The 25,063-nt window shown below is 45.8% G+C and overlaps 2 long non-coding RNA genes across 3 annotated transcripts in view; both read left to right on the top strand.

Annotated features, from left to right (window-relative positions):
* LOC309342382 overlaps positions 1-25,063 on the top strand; it is a 225,145-nt gene that overhangs the window by 14,795 nt on the left and 185,287 nt on the right. The gene's annotated exons all lie outside the window — the stretch shown is intronic.
* Positions 12,169-18,696, top strand: LOC309342443. Its single transcript, XR_014156820.1, has 3 exons — positions 12,169-12,441; positions 16,066-16,120; positions 18,041-18,696. It is a non-coding gene; the product is annotated as an uncharacterized lncRNA (long non-coding RNA).

Below are 25,063 nucleotides of genomic sequence, written 5' to 3'. Positions count from 1 at the left end.
ACAAAGGTCTTTTTTACGTTTCCTTTGGGAAACAGTTCAGGAGGCTTTTATTCTCCCAGCAACAAACATGGTGAGAGAATCTCAGGTGAAGGCAGCAGCAAGCTGGAACAACTGATGCCAAGTTGACTCTGTGCCTTTGGACCTGGGGAAATGAGTAGCAACACATATTGGCGGATGAAGGCTTTCTTCCACATCCTCACACCTCACTGTTTTTATGGGCTTGGATGAAGCTTCCATTTCCAATAAAGAGGTGAGAAAGGGCAGTAAACCAGGATGAGTTCTCCCATGGGGGCCCTTTCAGCCACTGTAAGAACTGCTTTCTCAAACTCAGTAGAGGAAATCTTTAGGCTTAATAGACAATCATACTGCTTTAAGGAAAAATGTACTCCTGGTCAAAGGATATATGTAAAAACCACAGAAATCAGGTAGATACTTCTGAAGAACTTCGGAAGTGTCTAATGGTTGTGTGAAAACACAACCAAAGAGATAAAGTAGCCCAATAAGGGAGAAGCCCTATGTATGGGAAGCCAGAGTAAATTACACTCGCCTAAGTGAAGTGGCTGGACAGAGCCTAGGGCTTGCTGATCAGAAGGTCAGTGGTTCAAATCCCTGCGACGGGGTGAGCTCCCATTGTTCGGTCCCTGCTCCTGCCCACCTAGCAGTTCAAAAGCATGTCAAAGTGCAAGTACATAAATAGGTACAGCTCCGGCGGGAAGGTAAACAGAGTGAACTGCTCTGGTTCACCAGAAGCAGCTTAGTTATGCTGGCCACATGACCCGGAAGCTTTCTGCAGACAAATGCTGGCTCCCTCAGCATATAGAGCGAGAGGAGCACTGCAACCCCAGAGTCGTCTGCGACTGGACCTAACGGTCAGGGGTACCTTTACCTTTAAGTTAAGCAAAAGAACGGGGGTGGCGCTGTGGGTTAAACCACAGAGCCTAGGACTTGCCAATCAGAAGGTCGGCGGTTCAAATCCCCATGACTGGGTGAGCTCCCGTTGCTTGGTCCCAGCTCCTGCCAACCTAGCAGTTTGAAAGCACGGCAAAGTTCAAGTAGATAAATAGGTACTGCTCTGATGGGAAGGTAAATGGCATTTCCATGCGCTGCTCTGGTTTCGCCAGAAGCGGCTTAGTCATGCTGGCCACATGACCCGGAAAAACTGTCTGTGGACAAACCCCAGCTCCCTCGGCCTGTAAAGTGAGATGAGCGTCACAACCCTAGAGTCGTTCACGACTGGACATAACTGTCAGGGGTCCTTTACCTTTAAGTTAAGCAAGTGTAAAGTACACTGGATCCAAATTCTGTTCAGGCATGGGTCTGAGCCTGCCTAAACCTGACAGAGAAAAAACAAGCATTTAAATAGTGTTTGAGTTACACCATTGAACTACACCATTCTGTTTGCTGGTTTAACTTACACTGGGAACCAGCCACCCGAGCCAGAGATCCACCACATCCTAAATTGTTCATCCTGGTTGATCTGGGGGTTAGTATCGCATCCAGAATCAGGAACTGGAGATTAGTGGTCTGGACAAGCAAAATATTGCTGTGACATTATGTGTGTATTTGTGTATTTATACTATGTATGTATGTATTTGCTAAAGTCTGGCAACTGCTGTCTCCTTTGGGAGAAGATTGATCCAAGGGTCACAAGACCAATAGAGATTGTTGACATGTCCAATAGCAGGACATTACCATTAACTAACTGTAACATCACATTATGTACAAAACTATATGTGAAAAAGCCAAAAGGATTGCTGATCCCTAAGACAAAAAGCTTCAAGATCCACAGCGGGGCAGTACATTTATTGAGACCAACTGAAACATCACGAAGGTTGAGCAAGCTTTTGGGTTCTTCAGAATTTGTCATTGGACAAGATGTTACACAAAGCAGGGAGTGTGGGCGGGGGTGAGAGTGAGAAAATAAATACCGTAAATGTATAAATAAATATGTATATATTTTTTTAAAATCCTCCTCATTCCCTGCTTTGTGGGGCAATCCTAGGGCAAGATCTGGCAGGAGCTGTTTAGGATTCAGCAGATCTCTAACTCAGCCAGTTCGCATTTAGGTAGGCTTAGTGTTGCTACAATCAGTGCAGTTCACAGCCCTTCCTCACTCCATTTCAGTTTTTGTTTTTTGCTTTAAAAAAATCAGTTAACAATACTGGACTACACTTCAGGGTTATCATACACTACCCCCCTTCAGCAACTTGGGTAACAATACTGTGTTACTCTGCAGTATGGTGTAAACAACAACAACAACAACAACAATAATGTTTTAATGTATTTTTAATCTCCTGTTGGAAGTGGCTGGGGGGACCTAGCCAGATGGGCGGGGTATAAGTAATAAATAATAATAATAATAATAAGCCAGAATTAAATCCCCAACTCCAGCTCAGCTAAACAGCCAGTGTAACTTGCACTTTCTGGATCAGCCAGCTGAGCCAAGGCATGGTTGTGGTAGAACAATAGAGGGGGAAATTTGTGCTGGATCCTAAGTGTGTTAGCTCAGTCACATGAGCTGACACAACCCAGCACAGAACATAAAATCTACCCCTCTCCCTCTCATTTGCGACTCTCTTTTTCTCTCTCCCCTGTCCCATTTTATAACAACAACAACAACAACAACAACAACAACAATTTATTATTTATACCCCGCCCATCTGGCTGGGTTTCCCCAGCCACTCTGGGCGGCTTCCAACTGAATATTAAAAACAGTACAGCATCAGACATGAAAAACTTCCCTGAACAGGGCTGCCTTCAGAGGTCTTCTAAATGTCAGGTAGTTGTTTATCTCTTTGACATCTGCTGGGAGGGCGTTCCACAGGGCAGGCACCACTACCGAGAAGGCCCTCTGTCTGGTTCCCTGTAACCTTACTTCTCGAAATGAGGGAACCGCCAGAAGGCCCTTGGCGCTGGATCTCAGTGTCCGGGCTGAATGATGGGGGTGGAGACGCTCCTTCAGGTATACAGGACCGAGGCTGTTTAGGGCTTTAAAGGTCAGCACCAACACTTTGAATTGTGCTCGGAAACGTACTGGGAGCCAATGCAGATCTCTCAGAACCGGTGTTATGTGGTCCTGGCAGCCACTCCCAGTCACCAGTCTAGCTGCCGCATTCTGGATTAATTGCAGTTTCCGGGTCACCTTCAAAGGTAGCCCCATGTAGAGTGCATGTCTTTGCCCTATGTTGGCAGCAGATCTCACATAGGGGAGGAGCGTGGGTCTACTCCTGCTTTCCATCATCTTGGGCTTTTCTCAGTCCATAATGGATATCAGCGGAGTTCCTGAAATCATTCATCTTAAATACACCAGCTTCTCAATCTGAAACAGATTTTTGTTTGCATGGATTTTTGCCCCCATTTCTCAACTAATAACTTTGGGATCAGGAAAGTACATCTAAAATCTCCAGATAAAATGAGTTACTTAAAAATTCTGTATACCACTCTTCACCAGAATTAAAACATTATATGCAATTGAAATACCAAAAGCAGTGAAATCACATAGTTATACTAGAAATATACCAAGCTAGCAGAAAACACAGAGCAACCCACGAGATTTTAAAACGTGTATAATTTTAAAGCCTGTGAAATAGAAGAAAAAGCTTTGTCTGGCACCTAAAATAAAAGCAAAGCCATCCTGGGGAAGATATTCCATAGAGTGGGTGCCATAATGCAAAGGGCCTATTTTTGGTGTCCTCCTACTTCACATCCAACAAGGGCAGTGGGAGAGGGGGGCGGAGGGAAGGGCCTTGGCTGACAATCTGAGAATGCAGGCAGGATGGAACGGGAGAAGGTACTGCTTCAGGTACCATAGTCCCAAGCCATTTAGGCCTTTAAAAGTTAATGCCATTCCTTTGAACTGAGCTCAGAAGCGGACAGGCAGACAGTGCAGCTCTTTTAACACTGGGTAAATGTGATCCAAATTGACTGTGCCAGTCAAAATACTTGGCAGCTGTGCCAGCTGAAGCTTCCAAACTGTCTTCAAAGGAAGCCCCACATATAACACCTTACAGAAATCCAATTGGGACATTACATAGATAGCTATAGCCAGACAAAGGATGTGCCATTCCAGTCCAGGCAGAGGACGTAAATTACTACATGTATCCTCTGCACTGTGTGGAGAGAATCCATGATAGTGCCATCTGTAATCAATGAATGGTTCTGAGGTAGCTATACGCTATATGATGCACAGAATGACAGCTAATGCACGGCAAATGATGTTTAGGGACCCTGAATGGAGGCCATTCTCAAAGGGAATCTTCCACTCAGCTTGGTCCATACCATTGCACATAAGTGGGGTTTGACAGAGAAATGCAAACTACCTTGGACTCAGGGAGAGACAGATAAGCTACCCAGATCTCATTGGCTTCTTCTCATAAATATCTGCCTTGGATCCGCGGAAAGCACTCCTATCCAGGGACAGAGGTTTTTATATCAGATCTTAAGAGGGTAGCGGTGACAGGCTACCTGAAAGCCTCTGGCCCAACTGGCCTACTCAGACCGGCAGTCATGGATGGGAGTTAAAGGCCCTTTTCCATTACAGCTTGTTCTGAGAGAGTTTTGAGAATGCATTCACAGCAGGAGAACCAGTACACACCATACATTTAAAACACCCCTCTGATGAATGCTGGGAACCATCATTTTTGAAGGGTGCTGGGAAGTGTCACTCTGGTAGGGGTAAACTACAATTCCTAGGATTTTGTGTTTGTTTGTGTGCATGCACACTTTAAATGTATGGTGTGTACGCAGTTATGTGGTGATGCTTATTTAAAGTATGTCTTTGCAGATTCCTGCTTAAAGACAAAAAAAGGTTGTTGACAAGAAATGACTGTTTTGGGGGTAACACATAATTGTTGGTACAGTGGTACCTCGGGTTACATACGCTTCAGGTTACATACGCTTCAGGTTACAGACTCCGCTAACCCAGAAATAGTGCTTCAGGTTAAGAACTTTGCTTCAGGATGAGAACAGAAATCGTGCTCCGGCGGCGCGGCAGCAGCTGGAGGCCCCATTAGCTAAAGTGGTGCTTCAGGTTAAGAACAGTTTCAGGTTAAGAACAGACCTCCAGAACGAATTAATTACTTAACCCGAGGTACCACTGTAATTGCTTGGGAATCTCCGATTCAGACAAAAAGGGTGCAAAACAGCATTCATACAAAAATAAGTAAGTTGGTAAGTAAGTAAAGGTACAAATGAAGGTACAAAGCTGCCCTAGCGATGTGGCAGAAATGGGAAAAGACCTAATCTTCACAGTTTCAAGTCCACTCTCCACTCACATTTCCCCATTCTGTGGCACCATCTCTTGTCTCTTTTCATAGGAAGAAAGAGATGTCAAATCCCTCCCCTCCAGAGCAACATTAAAAAACAAAGCAAAACAAAAATCCCACCGGCACTCCAACTTTTCCTACTGACACCATGTCAAATGCTAATAAATTAATAAACAAACAATAGGCCCAGGTTGCATATTTTAAGCGCTCATATAATCCTGGAGAAAGTGGGGGGCGGGAGGGGGGTGGTAAAGCATGGCTTCAAAGCAAGCTCAGTATTCCTAAAGCTTCTGTTCATGGTTACTCATGCAAAGTTTGCATAGATCAATCAGTTCAGGCAGGATTAGACTGAGTAGTACATCTGCACCACACATTAAAAAGAACCAGGAAATAATAATCATTAGAAAAGACTGTCTGCATTACTAGAAATAGCACAATTAATTAAATAATAGTGGAGGTAGTAGTAATAAAATGGGTGACAATTTCCAATTTTAAACAGGCATTTCATGCTTGTTGAATTTATGTCAACTTTCTGTCAGTAAAGTTGTCTGAGAAAAAGAAATGCCAAGGGACACGTGATTTAAAAAGGAAAAAAACCTTCCTCTTCTTCCAATAATAAGAAACGCAGCCCTGTGACATTTAAATATGTCTTTTTCATCTTTATTGAATATTGTCTGTTAAAAAAAAAATACTGTACGCAAGGGCTTTATAAATGATTAATAAACAATACGATTAATAATAAATAATATTGGGTGTACTAATAAACTACCCATGAATATCAGGCAAGGATGCTTCAGAGAGCAGATACCGACTCTCATTCTTCTTCACCTCTAATAAAATGAGGTGCCTTCCATAGTTCCAGTTACAGATAGGTAGCCGTGTTGGTCTGCCATAGTCAAAACAAAACAAATTCCTTCCAGTAGCACCTTAAAGACCAACTAAGTCAGTTCTTGGTATGAGCTTTCGTGTGCATGCACACTTCTTCAGATACACATGCACACGAAAGCTCATACCAAGAACTGACTTAGTTGGTCTTTAAGGTGCTACTGGAAGGAATTTGTTTTGTTCTAATAAAATGAGTTAAGGCAGAGCAAACATTTTTGTCGAGCAGTTTTGTAATGCTGCGCTGAAATATCTAGATTCAGAGGTGGCATGATTTGCAAAGGAGATGCAGCCACGCTGCTGCTGCGTGTGCACATTCCTGACGGCTTTCAGCGTAGAATGATGATAGCAATAACTAATAATACGGAATTAACACACATTGTGGCCTTTGACCCGGAAGGGCTATTAGACTGTTTCACTTCAGTGCCCCCTGGCGGAGAACACGAACTTCCTGTGTCTCCCCCTCTTTATAGAGGAGCCCGGGGGGGGGGAGGCTGGGGGGGTGGTGTGTGTGTGTGTGTGCTATATACCATCTTTTCCCTAGAGATTGCCGAAGGGGAAGTGTAAAAAGAAAAAGAAAAAAGTGGGAAAGAAAAAAGCCGGCCATTCTATGGGGCAGGAACAGAAAGCAGAAGGGCAACCCCGTCCATCCTTCTCCTTGAAGCAAAATCGCTGTGCATCTGCAAAATAAATAAATAAAGATATTCTCTCCCCTCCCCGCCGACTTTGTTCTTTCTTTCTTTCTTTCCTTTCTGTTTAAATAGATCAAAGGCAAGGGAAGGCGAGAAAGGGAGCGGGGAGGAGGGAAGCCCTGAGCCGGCCGAGGAGCTGCCCATTGTTGCGCTGACAAGGCGAGGTCCCCGAGGCGAGTGGCTGCCCCATCGGAAGTGGCGGCCGGGCCGAGAGGGAGCCTCCCTTTCCCCGGGCCTTATTCTTGGCGGCCTACAGTAGGGTCGCCGTGGCAACGCGCAACCTGCTGCCTCCGGGCGCAAAGTTGGAGGCGCTGAAAGGCCTTCCAGAGCCGGCGGCGGAACAATATTTTGATTCATTGGGCGACGGGAGCGAGGCTCGCCGCCCCTCCGCCGCAGCCCCGATGAATGCTGGCCATTGTCCCGGCTTTTCTGAATTTGATTTACCATATCATAACCCCTAGGAAGAAGAAAACATCAATATCCCCGAGGAATGGAGATGTTTCTATGGAAAAGCGAGGAATTTTAGGCCATAACACAGATCCGATGCTTTTTTTAAAGGGGAAAAAAAGGGGGGGTGGAATCGAAAGAGATCAAAGGCGGCGCTCCCAGGAGTTAGAGATACGTCTCTGAATTAAAGATGGACGAGGCAGACTACAAAGTGTTTGCCGACTCCCCTCCCCTCCGCGTAGGCAGACCCAGCTAAGCTTTCTCCTTGAGAGGAGGCGCTGTCCCAACACCAGACCATAATATATGGTCAACGGGAAGAGCACTCCCAAAGCGGGGGGAAAGCCGCACCATGCAAGCAAGCAAGTCCCCTGAGGGAATTGGGCTTCCCTGGAACCCGAATTCAGGGATTTTGCAAAGATAAGCAACCATCAACTTTCTCTGCTAGGCTGCATTTTTTTAAAACAACAACAACCTAGAACTGATTTTGAGAAGTAAAACAAATGCAGCTGTCTCCTCTCACTTACGCAGGGGTTACGTTCCTGGGTACCACCGCACAGATACGTGAAATGGTGTATCGTGGGGAACACCATCAAAAAAGCCTGTAAACATCCTCTAAACCGCTGGTGCCATCTCAAAAAACTCCTCAAAAATCTCCTTCCAAAAATCTTTTTTTTAAAAAAAAAACAACCAAATCCTTGCCAAGAAAAACTTCCACCACAATTGCAGCCTCCCAAACCTCCTTTCTCAAACTGCAGCTCTTCACAGGTTGGTGCAAAGGCTGATGGGATTGCTACCTTTCCCCATTCTTTCCCCCCCATTTTTGCAGTATTCCAAGTCTCTTTTGGGGCCTTTTGCCCTTTTCACACCTTTTTCCTGTTGAAATCAATTCATTTTATTATTTCCTGGCGCTATGCGTATACGTGGTTGTGCTTGAGTTGAATGCGGGTTAGTGGAGGAAATGCGTGTAAGCAAAAGTTATAATGGTGCTGGTAATGATGGACATAAAAACATAAGGATACTACTGCTAGATCAGACCAAAGGCCCTTCTAGTCCATTCTCCTGTTCTCACAGTACCCAACCAGATACTATAGGAAGGCCAGAAGCAAGTCATGACTTCAATAGCACCCCCTGCTTGTGCTCCACAGCAACTTGTATTCATAGGCATACCACCTCTGATACTGAAGGCAGTATGCAGCCATCATGGTTGGTAACCAGATAAAGCTTGGCAGATTTATCGAAAGCTCTTTTTAAGCCATCCAAGTTGGCAGCCATTGCCATGTCGTGTGGGAGCAAATTCCATAGTTTAATTGTGCACTATGGAAAGTACTTTCCTTTGTCTGTCATGAATCTTCCAACATTCAGCTTCATTGGATGACCCTGAATTCTAGTATTATGCAAGAAGGAGAATAATCTCCACATAATGTATGATTGTATATGCCCCCACCATATCCCCGCCTCCTTACCTGATGTTTTTCTTAACCAAAAGACATCAATTGTTATAACTTTTTTACAAAACAGGATTGTTTCATCTCTGATATAATTTCAGTTGCCCCTTTCTGAGCTTTTACTGTTGTCTGCAATATTATTTTTGACCAGTACTGACCAGGAACTCTAACCCTAATCCTAACACAGCGGGACGCCCAGCACGGGCAGGGAGGCAGCCATAATGGCACCCTGGAGATCACGCTGCCGGGGGCAGTACGCTCCTCCCGCACTCCTCTTCCTTCACCAGCGTCCTAACATTCACCTTCTTCCACAGCCACAACACACCCAGTCAACATTTTCACAAAGCCATGCTACACAACCCCAAGGTCCCTTTGATGGTCAATCACTGGTTCAGACCCCATAAGTATATATCTGAACTTTGGATTTTTGTCCCAATGAATCTGCTTGCTAACTTTCAATCTCATTTGCCATTTTAATGCCTAGTCACCCACTTTAGAGAGATCCTTCTGGAGTTCCTTTTCTATTCTTACCAACCTAACAATTTGATGTCATTAGCAAACTTGGCTACCGTGAAAATTAACAACAACACCTGGTGTTTTCCTGGTGGGAAATGGATTCTACTGCTCTGAATGTGAAATGGCTTTCCAAGTATGAAGGTAACAAATCTAAGCATAGTGACGGGAGATTACATTCCCCTGAACTCAGTGAGACTTGCATCCAAGTAAACATATGTGCAGTGTAATCATGTGGACATTTACTCTGAAATAAATTCTACAGAGGTCAACAAGGGTAAGCACTCATATACAACCTTAGAATCTCAGGGTATAGACCTTTCCCGCAAACACTGTCCTGCTGAGCATGCATTCAAAGCTTTAGAGTGGCAGTCATGTGAGTCTGGCCAAGGTCTGAGCATCAGGACAATGCTAGAATTGAGTCTCTTTCTTGCCCCTGTTTTAACTGTTCTTAGTACTGAATTTTAAATTGTTGTAACCCACCATGGATGAAGGATGGGTCATAAATTTAACAACAACCATCCTTTCACTTCACTTCATGCACTTTGCTGAGCCTATGTTACCATCAGTGTATAATGTTCCAGTTACCTGTCTGTTATCCAAAGTAACAATGGCTTGCTAAACCTCCACTCCCAGCCACAGATGAGTGAGTTTTGCAACTACTCCAAATTGGAGAAGGAGAGCTTGTATTATGTGTAATAGGGTGGTGATGTCATCATTCCCATCCATGCCACTATTTTGCTGAGCTTCGATTTCAAATATTAGTATGGCAGTGCATCCCAGCAGTGTGATCTTGTCTTCTTGACCTTAATGCAAGCCGTAAAGGATGAGTACCTTGCCTTCTAATGCTATCCACAATGAGGTAGCACTAAATTGTTGGCTTTCATTGGTCAGTGAGTCCAAGCATTCTTTCCTCTTCCATAACTTAACCAGCAGAAGAGAAGGCAACATAGCAATACTTTTCTTTCTGTTGTATTGTTAATTCTAAAGATACATAGCAGAGGGCAGAAAACCTCCTCCAAGTAGGCCTGTTCTCTCTCTACCAGGAATTTTGGAAATCCAAAGAACAGTATTTAGCTGAAGATGATAGACAGAGGAAACTTTTACCCTGATACTTGCACCTCCCCATCCTTTTTTCTTTTTCTTTTGGTGGTGTGAAGTAATTTTGAGCTAGTCTCCTGGGAGGCAGTATTACATATCTTCTAGATAAGGTCTCCTGAATGACTCCTTGTCCTATACTAGGTAGTCTTGAATCTCAGCTGATGATGCCAGAGGGTTGGATTTACCTTTTCACACTGGGGCTTTCCTAAAGAGTCAGATCTGCTGTGAAGAGATTACAGTCTCAAGAGGAAGACAGTATTGCTTGGTTCCATGCCAGATAGGAAAGTAGCATGCACCTCCAACAGTCCTTTTGTGACTGGTTCAGGGCCACATTGATAATATGTATGCCCAAATGTGCATATAGGTGTGTATTTTACCAGATTGTACAATCCAGCAGCATAGACAGAGATATAGTTTTCCCATATTTATAATTGGACAATACTGTTTTTAAGGCCAACAAAATGTCCCAAAACAGTGAATAGGCTTTTGAGTTATTGCTCACTGATTTGTGACACTTTGGTCAGTTGTAATCCAGGTATTGCTTGGCTGCAGATTTCTGAAAGTTTTCTGTTGGACCAGGATGGATTCCTGTGCTTTTTAGAGAACCATATTTGTACCCAAAGTCCTGTTTTGTATAGGACAATGCTCTATACTAAGTGTTAAAATGACAATATGCGGTGTCCTGGATAGATTACATATTGAAATTGAGCATTTATATAGCACTTAGCAAAGTGTCCAAAGCCATGCCTCTTCACATTGTAAAGTTGACAAAAGTCACACATTACCATCTTACTGCAGATGAGAAGATGCTGAAGCTAAGGGAGAGTGATTTGCCTAAGGCAGTGGTTTTCAACCAGTGTGCCGTGGCACCATGGGGTGCCTTGAATGGTGGTCAAGAGTGCAGTGGACAACACTGGCCTCTGTCCCTCTTTCCTTCCCTCCCTCTGCCTCCCAAAGGCTTGCAGAGCTGTTTGTTGCAGGAGCCCTGGCTATAAGTTCCACAGGGCAAATGGTGCTCTGAGGCTGGCCAGGGGATGTGGGTTGCCAGAAGCTGAGGTGGCCTCAGAGTGAGAAAGCAACTGGATGAGGGAGCCCAGCCAGCCAGTCCTTGCTGCTGGGAATAATAATAATAATAATAATAATAATAATAATAATAATTTTATTTATACCCCGCCCTCCCCAGCCAAGGCCGGGCTCAGGGCGGCTAACAAGCAATAATAAAAACAAGTTGAATGAATACAACTTAAAAACAAGATTAAAATACAACATTAAAATATTGAAACATTAAAATATTAAAATTCAGCCTCATCACAGGAGGAGAAAGGAAAAAGAAAGAGGGGGAGAGAATCAAATTGGCTCCAAGCCAAAGCCCAGGCGGAACAACTCTGTCTTACAGGCCCTGTGGAAAGAAATCAGATGCTGCAGGGCCCTGGTCTCATGAGGCAGAGCGTTCCACCAGGCCGGAGCCAGTGTAGAAAAGGCCCTGGCTCTGGTTGAAGCTAATCTAACTTCCTTAGGGCCCGGGACCACTAGGGTGTTGCTATTTATGGACCTTGAGGCTCTCCGTGGGGCATACCAGGAGACAGACAAGAGGGAGGCTGGGCAGGCAGGCAGGCGCTGTGTTGGCCTTTCTTGTGCTTGCTGTGTGCAAGGCCTGCCTGGGAGCTGAATGCCTGGTGCTGAAGGGAAGCCTTTCCACCATGCAGGCCTGGCAGCACCCACTGCTGCCCCTGCTGCCCCTCAAGGTAAGGTGTTGCTGGCCTTACATTCACCTTTGGGCATCCTCTTCCCAGTCCCCTGTGAGGCGCCTCTCTTTGGGGCAGAGTGGGGACAGCTCAGAGACCAGGGAAGGCAGCAGGAGCAGCCGCCTGGAGGACTCCCAATGAGAGGGGAGAGGAGAGGAGGCTGAGGCAACACTCCACAAGGGAGGGTGTTGGGAAAAGGGTGAAAGGCTGCCAGTTCTGCAGGCAAGGGATAACATAGCTGGGCTCCTGAGCCCCACAGGGGTGCCACAAAAAGAATGTAGTTGCTCAAGGGAGCTCTAGACTCAAAAAGGTTGAAAACCTCTGGCCTAAGGCAACCTTTTTCAGGACATAGGTAAGATTTGAACTGGGGTTCTCCTGGCTACATTACAATTGTTTTATTTGTATTTATCATCTTATTGTAAACACATATGCAACACACATATGTATAAATCCATGATATATGTGTGTATTATGTAAGACTTAGTCTTGCATTCACTTACCTAGTGAGTTAGGAGACTTCTCAGTAGACATGTATATGATTTTGCTGTTATTCAACTAACATTTCTTTTGAAATTTTATTTCAACAACATTTTATTGTTAAGTAGGATAAGGAAACATCAGAATAGGAACAACCTTGTGTCCATGTACATTTCATATTTTCTGGACTGTGAAATCAAAGGCTTTGTGTGTTACTGTTGATTCATGTCGTTATTCATAGTCACTGTCCCCTAACTTCACAAAGAAACATGCACAGCTTTGTGGGAGCCTGTGGCTCTTCCCATATAAGTTCCATAGATTTTCAAGGAAAATTTATTGGATGTGTTATTTTCAGCTTATTTAGCAGAATAAACGTGTGGGGGGGGGCAGGGAGAGGAAGAGAGGTCTAGGTTTCTTTCCAGATCTCCATATCATAGATCTCTGGAGATATTTCTCCCATTCTACTCAAACTCACTTGGGTCTCTCTCTCTCTCTCTCTCTCTCTCTCTCTCTCTCTCTCTCTCTCTCTCTCAGACACCACTTCTTCCCGTGGAGATCTGCACTTATAAATACACCTGGAATCTCCTTTTCTTATCCCCTCACTTTCCTGATTTGGGGAAACCACATATTAAGTTTTTTTTTAATAAAAAAACCCCCCAGCTTTTTCCAATCTCTTACTCCCCCCCCCCTTCTTTTGGTGAACAACAAAGAACAAAGAAATGGAAGAGAGAGAAAGCACATGAATATTACGAAGAGTCAATTAAATTGTTTGGAAACACTGGCAGGGGGGAGGGGGGAGCAAAAAAAGAAAAAGAGCGCCGGGCCTTCGCGTTAGGAAGAAAGCCAATTAAACGGGCTTGATAAGCATCTGTATTAGCAACAAGTGGAGCCCAGAGGTCACAGGCAACACTAAGTAAACAGAGCGGGCAGAAGAGGGGAGCTTTTGTGGCGGCTGTGCAGCTGTCCAGCCTCCTATTGTCCGAGGGAAGATTGGGTGCAAGCGCCCCGCTGCCCCCTAGCCAGCCCGATGCACAAAAACAGCTTGGGATGTTCTGCATGCGTAGGCAACCTCACAGCCCCCTGAGGCTGGTGGGGCTGCTTTGGGGAAGCGGGACTTTCTCCGCTATTTCTCCTCTCCCTCCTCTTCCCCTCCCGCCCCGACAAAGTAACAAAGCCAGCCTGTAAAACAGTTCAGAATAGGGGGAGCCGGAGCAGAGAAAAGGGTCCCCGATGGGGAAAGAAAAAGCGCCGTGTCACGCCACAAAAGAATAGGAAGTCGAAAGGAGAAATAAAACTGCAAGCAAGAATTATCTTGTTAAACAGAGGTGCTTTCCCTCCCTTTCTTTCTCTGGCTTTCTCCTCCCTTTCTTCCACACATCCCAGCCTCTCTGCCTCCCCCCCCCCCTTGTCTTTGTGAAAAGTTCTCCCCTCCCCCGTTTTAAAGTTACAAGAGGTGGCACAAGTTGGAGCGGTCGCCCTCCCCACCAGCAAAAACTTCAGCCGGAGATTTGATGGCTTATTTGCAACGCTGGGGGAGTAGGAAGCCAGCAAACGAAGATTCACACTTCCCCGCCCCGCCCCCTTTTCATCTGTTTCGGTGCTGTTGAGATCCAGGTAACAGGAAGACAACTTCGAACCATAAGCTGCATTTCCTTCGGCAAGAATTCGTCGGGGTTTACTCAGAAGTCAGCTTCCGACAGGACTTACTCGCGAGCGACTGAGCGCTCAGCAATTGCAGTTTTAGAATCGAAGGGAAATCACTCCAGAAATCACACATTAAGATACACCAGATCAACAATAAAGAAGCTTGAAGTGCTTTAAATGTTAATGCATTCAAATCCAAAGTTTTGCATAAGGGCAGGCCACGTTTTTCAAATAAATGTAACCAGAAAAAACGGTACTAAACACTCTGTTCTAAATCCAGAATCTTCTCCTTTTGGTACTTGTGGAATGCTGCCCCCCTCTTTATTTTTTTAATTGTCTTTCTGAAAACTAAGTGGCTGGAATTCACTCAGACCGGAAACACTCAATTAAGTACGTGCAAGCTTAAAAACTTTTCAGCATTCAAAAGGCTTTGCTAGGCAGTTCTAGGGGGGAAAGAGCGCAAATTGCTTGTGCTGATGAATCACACAAGACGATTTTGCAGAACGGGTTGGGATCTACATTCTTTGCTTTACAAGTGATCAGAAAGTGCTGCGTTAAACCTTTTCCTCTCCATCCCCATCCCCCACCCCACCCCCTTCCTTCGCTGGTTAAAACTGCAGTCCTAGGAACACTTCCCAGAGGATAAACTCCATGGAATTAACTGGGGAGAAAATACGCTTAGGGTGGTTTACCAATCATTTTGTTTTTCCTTCTGCCCTCAAATCTTCCATTAGCGTGGATGAGAGGAAGACACTAAGTATCCGAACAGGTCCCAAACGGTCCCAAGATCATCGAGAAGGGTGATCAAACACTTGTTTCACAACGAGTTTGCGAAGGAGTATTTTGAAAAGGAACGTTTGTATTTATCTTATGGGCATTAATTTCTTATCTGGTAAGTGGAAAGGTGGGGTCAGATACAATTAGGCAATCTTTAGAGTGCTATCTGTAAATTGAAAATCCAAGGTGTTTTTTTTCTTGCTGAAACGCAAGATTCCGTTTATAAGAGAAGCGGCTCGCTATTAACATTTATTTAGTTCTTTGCGCTTGTTTCACTTCATCCCAGTCCTGTTGTAAAGCATCTTTCGTAAGAATGGGATGGGTGGAAAGTGATCCTAAGTACGAAGTTACAGGAAGAAGGTAGGAAACAGTACATCTAGCCACATCAGCTACAGAGCAATTTTATACATGTTTACTCAGATGTAAGTCTATTGAGTTCAAATGCTACTTATTCCCAGGTAAGGGACTACAGGGATTTGGGGGGCACTGCTTTATAGTGGCTCCGCCGTTCTTTCGTGGAGGGGCCAACCCGAAGGTGGGGCTGGGGGACTTCTCTTCCACACCTTAGTTACAACCGGCTTGGATTAGTGTAACGCGCTCTACGTGGGGCTGCATTTGAAAAGTGCTCAGAAACTTCAGCTGGCCCAAGGAGCTGCAGTTAGATTGCTGACCCCGGCCAGTTACAGGGAGCATGCAGCTCCACTGTTGCAACAGCTCCTTTGACTACTGGTCTGATTCTGGGCACAATTCAGAGTCCTAGTTATGACCTATAAACCCCGACAACCTCTTAGGTCCAAACCATCTGAAACTGCCTAGGTTTGGAGATCTTTGGAGGCCCTTCTATGGGCCCCACTTGCAGGAGAGGGCCTTCTTGGTGGCTGTTCCCATACTTTGGAACTCCTTCCCTAGAGAAGCTAGACCGGCTCCCTCATTGCTGTCCTTTGGCCGGCAAGTGAAGGCTTTTGGGAACTGACTAATTATTGGTGTGATTTTAATAGATTTTATATCTGTATAAAGTTTTAATTTGATAAATGTTTAATCGGTTTTTAATTATCTCCTTTCCTCCCTATGTTTTTAGCGGTTCTTATTTTTATCTGTAAGGCGCCTTGAGTCCCGTCAGGTGAAGAGGAAGGGTAGAAATATATAAATACAAATCATTAAATACAGTACTGCAGCCCTAGTGAATGAGAAGGGACATGGTTCAGTAGAGGTTAAGTCATTTTCTGCAATCCTATATCCTGGGAGTAATTCCCATTGAACTTACTTACTTCTGAGTAGACATTTTAGGATTGCACTAAGTCCCTTTGATATCAATCGGGAGTGAGAACTAGGCATTTGCTTAACTCTTCCGCTGAAATCAGCAGTATTTTTAACTACACAATACTTGGGAGGAAATCCTACGTATGTGAAAGCAGTTTCTCCCAAGTAAGTGTGCCTAGAACTACAGTGTTAAAGAGTTTATAGCGGAGTGTTACTGAAAGAAACAACCACCCTTTTAACATCTGGCTCTTAGAACACCTTCGGGACTAAAATGGAAAAAAGAGCTAACACCAGTGGGACATAATTTGAACTAATATACTGAAGAGTCATGTGCCAAAGCTGTCCTCAATCCTTGTGGGAAATTTCTTGGCAAAATGCACATCTGTACTAAGATTGTTGAAACTGGCAACGGGATTGTCAGAATAACTTTAAATAAATAGGCTATTTTTCCCTCTGAACTGCTTAATTTGATTGATAATCTCTCCCTCCCGCCCCCACATCTACTTCCTAAATCTGAAGCTTTTGAAGAAGGGGAAAAAAAAATCCAAGGGCTGTTGTTGCGTCTTGGCTGGATTGTACTTCAGATAGTGACAGATATAGACACCAGAACAAACAAGTTTCGACCCCTGTCAAGCCCCCTATCTTCGCCCCCCTCCTGCAACAAGTCAGAGAAATCTCTTTGGTAGTCTATGCAGGAGGACTTTAGCCTTTGAAGTCCCCTCCGAAGCTCAACTTTTTAATCGGGAAACTTTAGTGAAGATGATGGATGGCTTCGCTTCAAAACCGTCTCAGTCTTTTCAAACCCCACAAGCTGGAGACTGGTTCTCGTGGCTCACAGAGGCACCCCTATCGCACTCTGCCCCCATCGCCCCCCCCCCACCCCCACAAACCGGCGGAAATTCGATTTAGGGGAAGTTCCATTCATCTATTCTTCCAATTCACGGTTTGTTAACTTATTATGATCAGACGTTGAAAGCTCGTTGCGCACGGTGCGTCTAGACGGACGGACATCCCTTTATTTTAAAGGCAATTAGCGCAATCCTATGCCTGGTTCCTAGGAAATAAGTCCCAGTGCTTTCAATAGGACTCGCATCCTATAGAGTGCGCATTCGACTGCAGCCCACCAGTCGAACCCATCACCATTTGGTTAAGGATCAATTGCATGGCCGCACATCCCATAGTTTTCCCGTCTCTGAATTACTTCTGAGTCAGTGTGGATAGGGTATGTGTTCCGTGGGCTCTCTCCTAGATAATTGCATTCAGGGTTGTTTAACTCTGGCCAGATCATGTCTTAAGTTTTTTAATGAGGCCAACAGGAGAGTCACTTACCCTACTCGTGGAACTGTAGAGTTGGGAGGGACTCTGAGGATCATCTAGTCCAACCCCCTGCAATGTAGGAATATGCAGCTGTCCCATACGGGAATCGAACCTGCCCCCTTGGTGTGATCAGCACCACGCTCTAACCAAGTGAGCTATCCAGCATTTAGGAACGTACGAAGCTGTCTGAGACCGAATCAGACCATTGGCCCACCTTCGTTCAGCAGTGTCTACTCTCAGGTGAGTCCTACCTGGGGATACCAGGGATTGTATCTGGGACCTTCTGCATGCATTGTCAAATGCACACTGGGTTGCCAACACTGGGTTGCCAACTTTTAAAAGATCAGGGCACCTGTGCCTTTAACAGCTTCACGGAAATACGGTAAGTAACCCACCCTCTCCAACTCGCCCTCTCCCCCTCGCATCTTGCAAGGCAGAAAACCTTCACCTGCAGACGTTTTTCTTTGCCACCGCAGGTGCCAAAGACACAAGAGCCGCGACAGCCCCCAAAGGTGGCAACAATACCCCGCGGTCCCTGATTTTCCCCTGACCTCCGCTGAACTTTGGGCAATCCGACTGAGATTCCTTCAAAGCCCTCTAGACAGCAGGATCTCACTTTGCCAGCGGATCTAGGAAACCCGAGACGAACTGCGGCTTTCTCAAAGCGTTAAATTGTCGAGAGCTAAAAAGCCGTCGCCCCATAAACGAGGCGCAGCCCGCCAACAGGTGGGTAACCTACTTTGAACGGTATCAGATGCTGCTCTGGGGAATTGACGCCAGCAGCTTGCTGTCTGTACAACCATGACAGACCTGGCCTTTTAAAAAGAGCGACGAACAAAACTTAATTAAGTCAAATGATGTTAACTTTTGTTCTCCTGAATGGATGGCGGGCTGGAGCAATTAGAAGCGTTTCATCAACTGCTTTCAAGAAGGAAGGGAGACCTCCCCCCCGCCCCGCGCAGAAGAACGTGTGAGTGTGTTTGGAGGAAACACGCAATGTCGAGGATGGCCATGCAAAGCGCATTTGTTTGGACATAACTCCTGACGAAATCAGAGAGGCTTCCTTCCCACTAAAACGTGCATAGGATCGGGGCTGCAGGAAAAGACCAGGAACATAACTGTAAACTTATGATGTTATTTGGCGCATGGCTAAGGCTCAAACCATCTCCACGCGTATGTGGAAGAAAACGCAAAGTCTTCCTACCCTTTTATGTACTGAAAAGATTCACTGCGCCATCCTATGCAGGGGTGCCAACTTGTATAAAATTTTGTGACGGCCCAGGTCCGCCCCTCCCTGCATAATCAGTCACATGAGGCAGTGCACACACACCATTTGAATGGGAATGCGCATTAATTTTGTGGGGGGCCGGCCCCCTCAAATATTTTATTGTGGGGGCCGAAGCTCCCACCGCCCCTAGAAGTTGGCTCCTATGATCCTATGCATGTTTTCTCAGAGGTAAGGCCTGTTGAGTTCAGTGGGGCTTGCTCTCGTGTAAGTGCGTGAAAAACAGCAAAGAAGCCTTAGTATCATGGTAAGAACAATCCCTATCATACAGCGCGCTTACCTGGGTGCAAGCCCAATTGCATGAGATGGGATTTGTAGGTGGAAACCGCTTAGAGTTTTTTGTCTATTAAGCAGCATATAAATATTGTCAGATAATTAAAACAGCGACTTTCAAAGGTTTCTTTAGGATTGGAAGTTCTGCAGTTATATAATCAGGAACCCCTCCCCCCAACCCAGGCAACGTAAATCACTTCTGCATCCCCATGTATTTGTATGTTTACTCAGAAGTAAGTCCCATCAAATTCTATTGGTCTCCCTCTCTAGTGGAAATTCCTAGGATCGCAGCTTTATATGCGCTTGACTTTGGCTGGGCTTCATTCCACTCAGTGGGCTGTGGATTGCAATTCCACACCAGATACATGACATACCGGAATAATTTCGTTCCTCTCCCTCGCCTCAAACTGCTTCACCAAACATGATGCCAAATCACTGATGAATAAGCTGTCGAAAGATTGATGCCCTACGTATAAATGAAACAATATTCTCCTTTCTGCAAAAAGAGAAAGAAAAAAGAAGGGTGACGGGATCTTCTTACCACAAATCTATAAACTTTATAGATTCTATGGGCACGATCCCGCCAACTTTAAGCACTGTATTGTACAGCTCATTCCTAATCCTGTTTACTAAGAAGGAAGCCCTGCTTGGTTCAATCGTCTTACTCTCAGGAAAGGGTGCTTAACAACTAGGAGCAAATTAAGCATGTGCGTAACTCTCCCGCTGAAATCAGGGGAAAGTGATAGTGCTAACGTTGCCTTAAAGTGGGCCATTCAAAATTAGGATTAGGAAGGCAAAGGCACTTTGCAATAAATAAGTAAACAGTGGAAGAACATCTGAAGTAATAACACTTCGTCTGAAATCTGTTATTTCCCTTGGATGAACCAGTTTATTTGTTTTTTAACTATTGACGGAAGGGAGGCGGGGGAGCCCTAACTTTGACACTTGGGAACTCTGTTTACTGGGAAAGAAATCCCATCTGCTTCAATGACCTTGGCTCTCAAGTAAGTCAGTCCGCAGCCTTTTGCTCGGATACCTGCCAGAGGTCAATAGGACACGATTTCCACTTTTGGTTTGAATTAAATAAGTACCCGAAATTTTGGTTTGAATTAAATAAGCACCCGAAAAGTACAGCCCCCAGGTAAGACCCTCAGCGCTTCTTCTCAAATATAAAGGGGCTTCCCTGGCAGCGAGACTTTTAAGTGCTTGGCTTAAGCGCTCCTCGCTCTTTTCACAACCCCCCCCCGCCTCGCGCTGAGCTGCAGCCAGCCAGCCCCCAACTCCTTTCCTTGCACCCCGGGGGACTTCAAAAGCTTGAACTGCTTTGTGGCTGGATTTCCTTTGCGTCCCGTCCGCGGCCCTTTGGCCGGCCTGCGATGGGAATTCCATCTGTCTGCCCAATAGATCTTGCGGCCAGATTCTGCCGCAGCAGCAGCAGCCAAGCTGCCGCGACCGCCGCCTCTCCACGCCCTGCGTCGAACAGCAGAGCCAGAGTTGTTGTTGTTGTTTGTTGTGATTGCGAGAGGAAGAGAGAGAAGAAAAGTTTTGCAAAAAGCCCTCTAGGGGAAAAACATCGGGGCGATGCAATGCCCTGCAGTTTCCCTAGGCAGGGTTTCTCTTATTACTATGATTGTGGCTGGTGATGATCATCATAAAGGAAACGCATGGCTCTTCTTCTTCTTGTTGTTTTTGAGGTCCGAAACACTTTTTTTGTTCCCCGCCAAGGAAAAACAAGGCGAGGCAAGGAAAAGTTGCTGCCTAGGACGTTTTCGGAGGAGCGCGGCGCTGCCCAAGCAGCGGGGAAGGCGCGCGGGCAACTTTTCTCGCTCCTTTTGTCATTTCTCCCCCTGATTATCATCCGGCTCTGATGCTCATCATCCCACGATTATTATCCCCCATCCTCGGCCCTGCATGTCTTCTCGTCAATTAATAGGCAGCAGGAAAGCGACAGCAAGGAAAATGGAGCGCGTCTCTCTGTTGCCTCGCTCGCGAGAAACTTTCCCCCGCGCCCTCGTAGCTTCTTGTCAGCCCCACTTCGCGATCAAAGAAGTTTGCTGCCTTGTAAGGGGGGGGGGGGGTTCCGGCTTTCAGTCAGCCTCTGGGGGTGTGGGTAGTATTGGGGGCACGAGGGGGGTTATTTACCCCGCCGGCCCCTGGATCCCAGGTTGGCTGACCCACAAGCCAGTTAAGCAGGCGCTCTTGAGGTATCCGGAGACCCCACCAACCAACCACACCAACACCCCAGATTTTAGTTTTGGTTCCCTTTAAAAACCTGGAGACGAAACAGAGTTCAGTGAAGGCCCTCCTCCTCGCTTCATTGATTAGGGGTACCCTGAAGTTTGGGAGAAAGAAAGCTTGAAGCCATCTCAGTGGAACAGACATCCATAAAAGGGTGCTTAGGATCGGAGCGGGGCCCAGGAACGAACGACGGCACAATAAGCCGCCCTGCGCTTAGTTCCTAAACCAGTGTGCTGCTAAATCCTGTGTAGGGATAGAGGGAGAGGGAGATGGGACCCAAAAGTCAGACCGTTGGTCCCTATAGCTCTGCGTTGTCTGCACGAACGGGCAGTCACTGTCGAGGTGAAGGGCTTTCCCAGTCCTCCCTGAACAGCTGCGGCTGCTCCCACTATGCCCAGTGGGACTTACTTCCTGGGACATGCGTTGAGGACTGTAACCTTAAAACCCCTGAGGCCGACGGGACTGACGCCCCCAGCCTAAGAATGTTTAGTCGGAAGTAAGTTCCAAGGGAATAAGAGTTAAGTAGCATTTCCAAGGAAACGAGAAGGGCAAAGTTCAATTTAAAGTACGCCTCGCTGTCTTTCGGGTGGCGGTGGTGGTAGGTGAACTTATTCATTTATTTCTGTTACCGTCCAGGCCTTCCTCACCCCAAAGAGTTGGGACTCGTAATTTGTAGGCAAAGGTTGAAAACGGAAATGGTCAGGAATAAAAAATGTAATTGGTCTACCCCATCTTACGTGGAAGAAAGCTCCACTCAAATGAATTGGCACTCACCTGTAAGCAACGTATTGTTGTTACAAAAGTCAGGTGCCTGCCCCTCTCTCTGCCGAGCGGTGGCAAGAGCCCAAGGGATTCCAGGCACTCACTCAGGGTTTTTGCTCCTTTGGCGAATGGAGGATGCAGCCCTAGCGTTAAGAAATATGATTTATTCGCATCTTTGCACCTTCACTCTGCATGGTCATCTCAAGAGGGGTTTGTTCCCCACCGCAGTGCAGCAGTCTAGTCCAACGCATCTCTCCTTCTTCTGCTGTTCCTAAACACTAAGCCTGCTTTATTCAGTTGCATCCCAATGGTCAGTTCTTTCGATGCTTTGAAGTGCGAATAGTTTATCCCCCCAGATGTCACCTGACAAAGGAGTTCCCCTGAGTTCATCAACACTTGTTGATTGAGCAGGATTAAAGATTGATATACACTTAGGACGTTTACCTAGCTTAATTAACTCTTCACATGCTAATTGTTGACGCTCAGAAGTAGGTACACATACATTCCAATACACATAGATCTTGATTACATTCTCAAAGCCTGACATACAGCTTTCTCACACAAACACTAATTAAACACCTCAACCCCCCTTTCTAATACACATCGAAACTGTCTTATAGCTCAGGCTTAACATACAAGTTTTAATTAAATCCCAATATTTACTCTACCTAAACATTTAGCACCACAGATCTATTATACTATTAACAGCAAACCCCATGAATGCGTATTCAGGAGTAAGTCCCACTGAGTTCAACAGACTTACTTCTGCGTAGACGCGGTCAGGGTTGCCCCCTTATCTGCAAATAAGACCCAAGTTAAGGCTCACATACCTGTGAATAAGTCCCACTGACTTCGGTGGGGCTTATGCCTAGGTAGAGATGCCTAGGATCCAACTGTAGGATTTTAGCCTCAGAATCTGAGCGCCAAAGATAGGGATGGGAAGGGCTGAATAGGATGTCTTTCCTGTTGTAAACTCAAGAGGAATAGATTGGCTTTAGGGTAATAGGGGAAGAATGTGGATTATGTTCAGTAACATATTTTTAGGCAGATGTTGCAATCCTATGCACACTTCTCTGTGAGCAAGCTCCATTGGACAGTGAGACTAACGTCTGAAGAAATAGAAACAGGATTAGGCTTCTACTTTCAGGAAAGAGTGAAGAGGAAGACAACAATACTAACTCCCCCATCAGCACCAACCAGCATGGGTAATTTATTCATTTTATTTAATTTATTACATTTACATACCATTTTGATCTTCTAAGGATCTCAGGGTGGTGTAACGTGGTTCTCAACCTCCCCGTTTCATCCTTACAACAAACCTGTGATGTAGGTTAAGCTAAGAGATGGTGACTGGACCAAGGTCACCCAGTGAACTTCATGGCTGAGTGGGGATTGGAACCCTGGTCTCCTAAGACCTAGCCCAACACTCTAACCATTATGCCACATTGGCCAATGGTGAGAAATGATGGGCAGCGTAGTCCAGCTCAGATACCCCAGCTCTGGGTTTTAGGCTAGGCGAGCCAGTAGGCAGTAAATCCACGTCTCCATCCAAGAAAACTTGCTTAGGGAACAGGTGTTTGGCTGCCATCTCTGATACTGAGGCCGCTGAACACTTTTGTTAAGACATTCATTTCAAGACATCAGCTTCATGGGGAAGAGAGTCGCCTTCCTCTTGTGTCGCCCCTTCGGAAATGTTATGAGAGTTACCAATTCGGGCAGAACGCGAACCCTGCCCTCCCCGCGCTCTTGGTAACTCTTATAACAGATGCGCTGCCCCAGATAGAAATGGGGAACATAACATTCCTTGTCTAGGATTGAATCCAAGGATTTGGGGTTTGGACGGCGATAGAGGAGGGGAAATGAAACCAGGTCTTTCTCATCATTCTGATTTAAAACCCAAGGTATTGTTCAATCCGCCTCTGTGTCTATTTTCTCGGAAGCGACATTGTGCTGGATGGAACTTTACTCCCAAGGAAGCCCCCGCGCCCGCTTGCTGTAGTGCCGGAGAAACAGAGAATGATGGTTTGATCCGAGGTTGCGCTTCAAATCTCTGTTTGCTGCTGTCCCAGCGAGGGCAAAATATGCGTTAGCTCATAGACCTTTGAAAATTCACTTGCACTGTAAACTAGCTGAGGCTAAATCAACAAAGAGGCTCGTTGTGGTACCTTATAATAGTTGCGCTTCGTCTGTGACATCAACGAAACCTTATAAACGTGTTTGTGCTTAATGCGCAATAAGTTTCTTCGATGCTTTATCTTTTTTTGGGAAGTTAAGTCCCCTGTATTTCATGCTAGACGGCGCTTCTTATCCCCAAAAATGCCTTTAGGATCGGACAGGGATCTCAAAAACATTGGACACGACCAGCCTCTCTTAAAACCGTGTTGCGCTTTCATGCCCTTTCTTTGGAGACCCTTGGCGTGGTCTCGAGGAGTAGTGCTGGAATCTTGGCTGCAGATTGTACAGTCAAGCGTAAGTTCAAGGAAGGTGTCTGGGAAATCAACAGATTGAGTTCTGGTTTAAATGGTTTTCTTGACCACATTCAGTGACATCAATGAGAGTGGCATATTTTCTCGTGCACATGCCGTCCCAAAGTGGCTTCAGGGCACCATTTCCCCTTGCCAACCAGCCTCCTTGAACAGATCCATGCAGTGAAAGTGGGGAATCCTAACTACCTCTTGTCACCTGAAATCAGTTACAGCCCAGCCCGATGCACTCAGAAGTAAGTCTCACCCGGTGAGCTGACCCTGAAGAATGTGTTCCCAGGATTGCAGCCTGGCAGTCCAGCCCTAAAGCAGCCTCCCTCAATTTGGTGCCCGCCAGATTGTTTCGAACTACAACTCCCATCAGCCCCAGTCAGCGCAGCCTTGGAAAGTCTAAAACACCTGGAAGGCGCCAGGCTAAGGAAGGCCAATCTAAATCGGGTTGATTTTAACAAGCGTCA

This window comes from Podarcis erhardii, assembly GCF_964252035.2.
Source record: "Podarcis erhardii genome assembly, chromosome: 5".
In the NCBI taxonomy this organism is placed as follows: Eukaryota; Metazoa; Chordata; class Lepidosauria; order Squamata; family Lacertidae; genus Podarcis; species Podarcis erhardii.
Note: the sequence above shows the minus strand (reverse complement) of the source record. Positions and strands in the feature narration are given on the sequence as shown.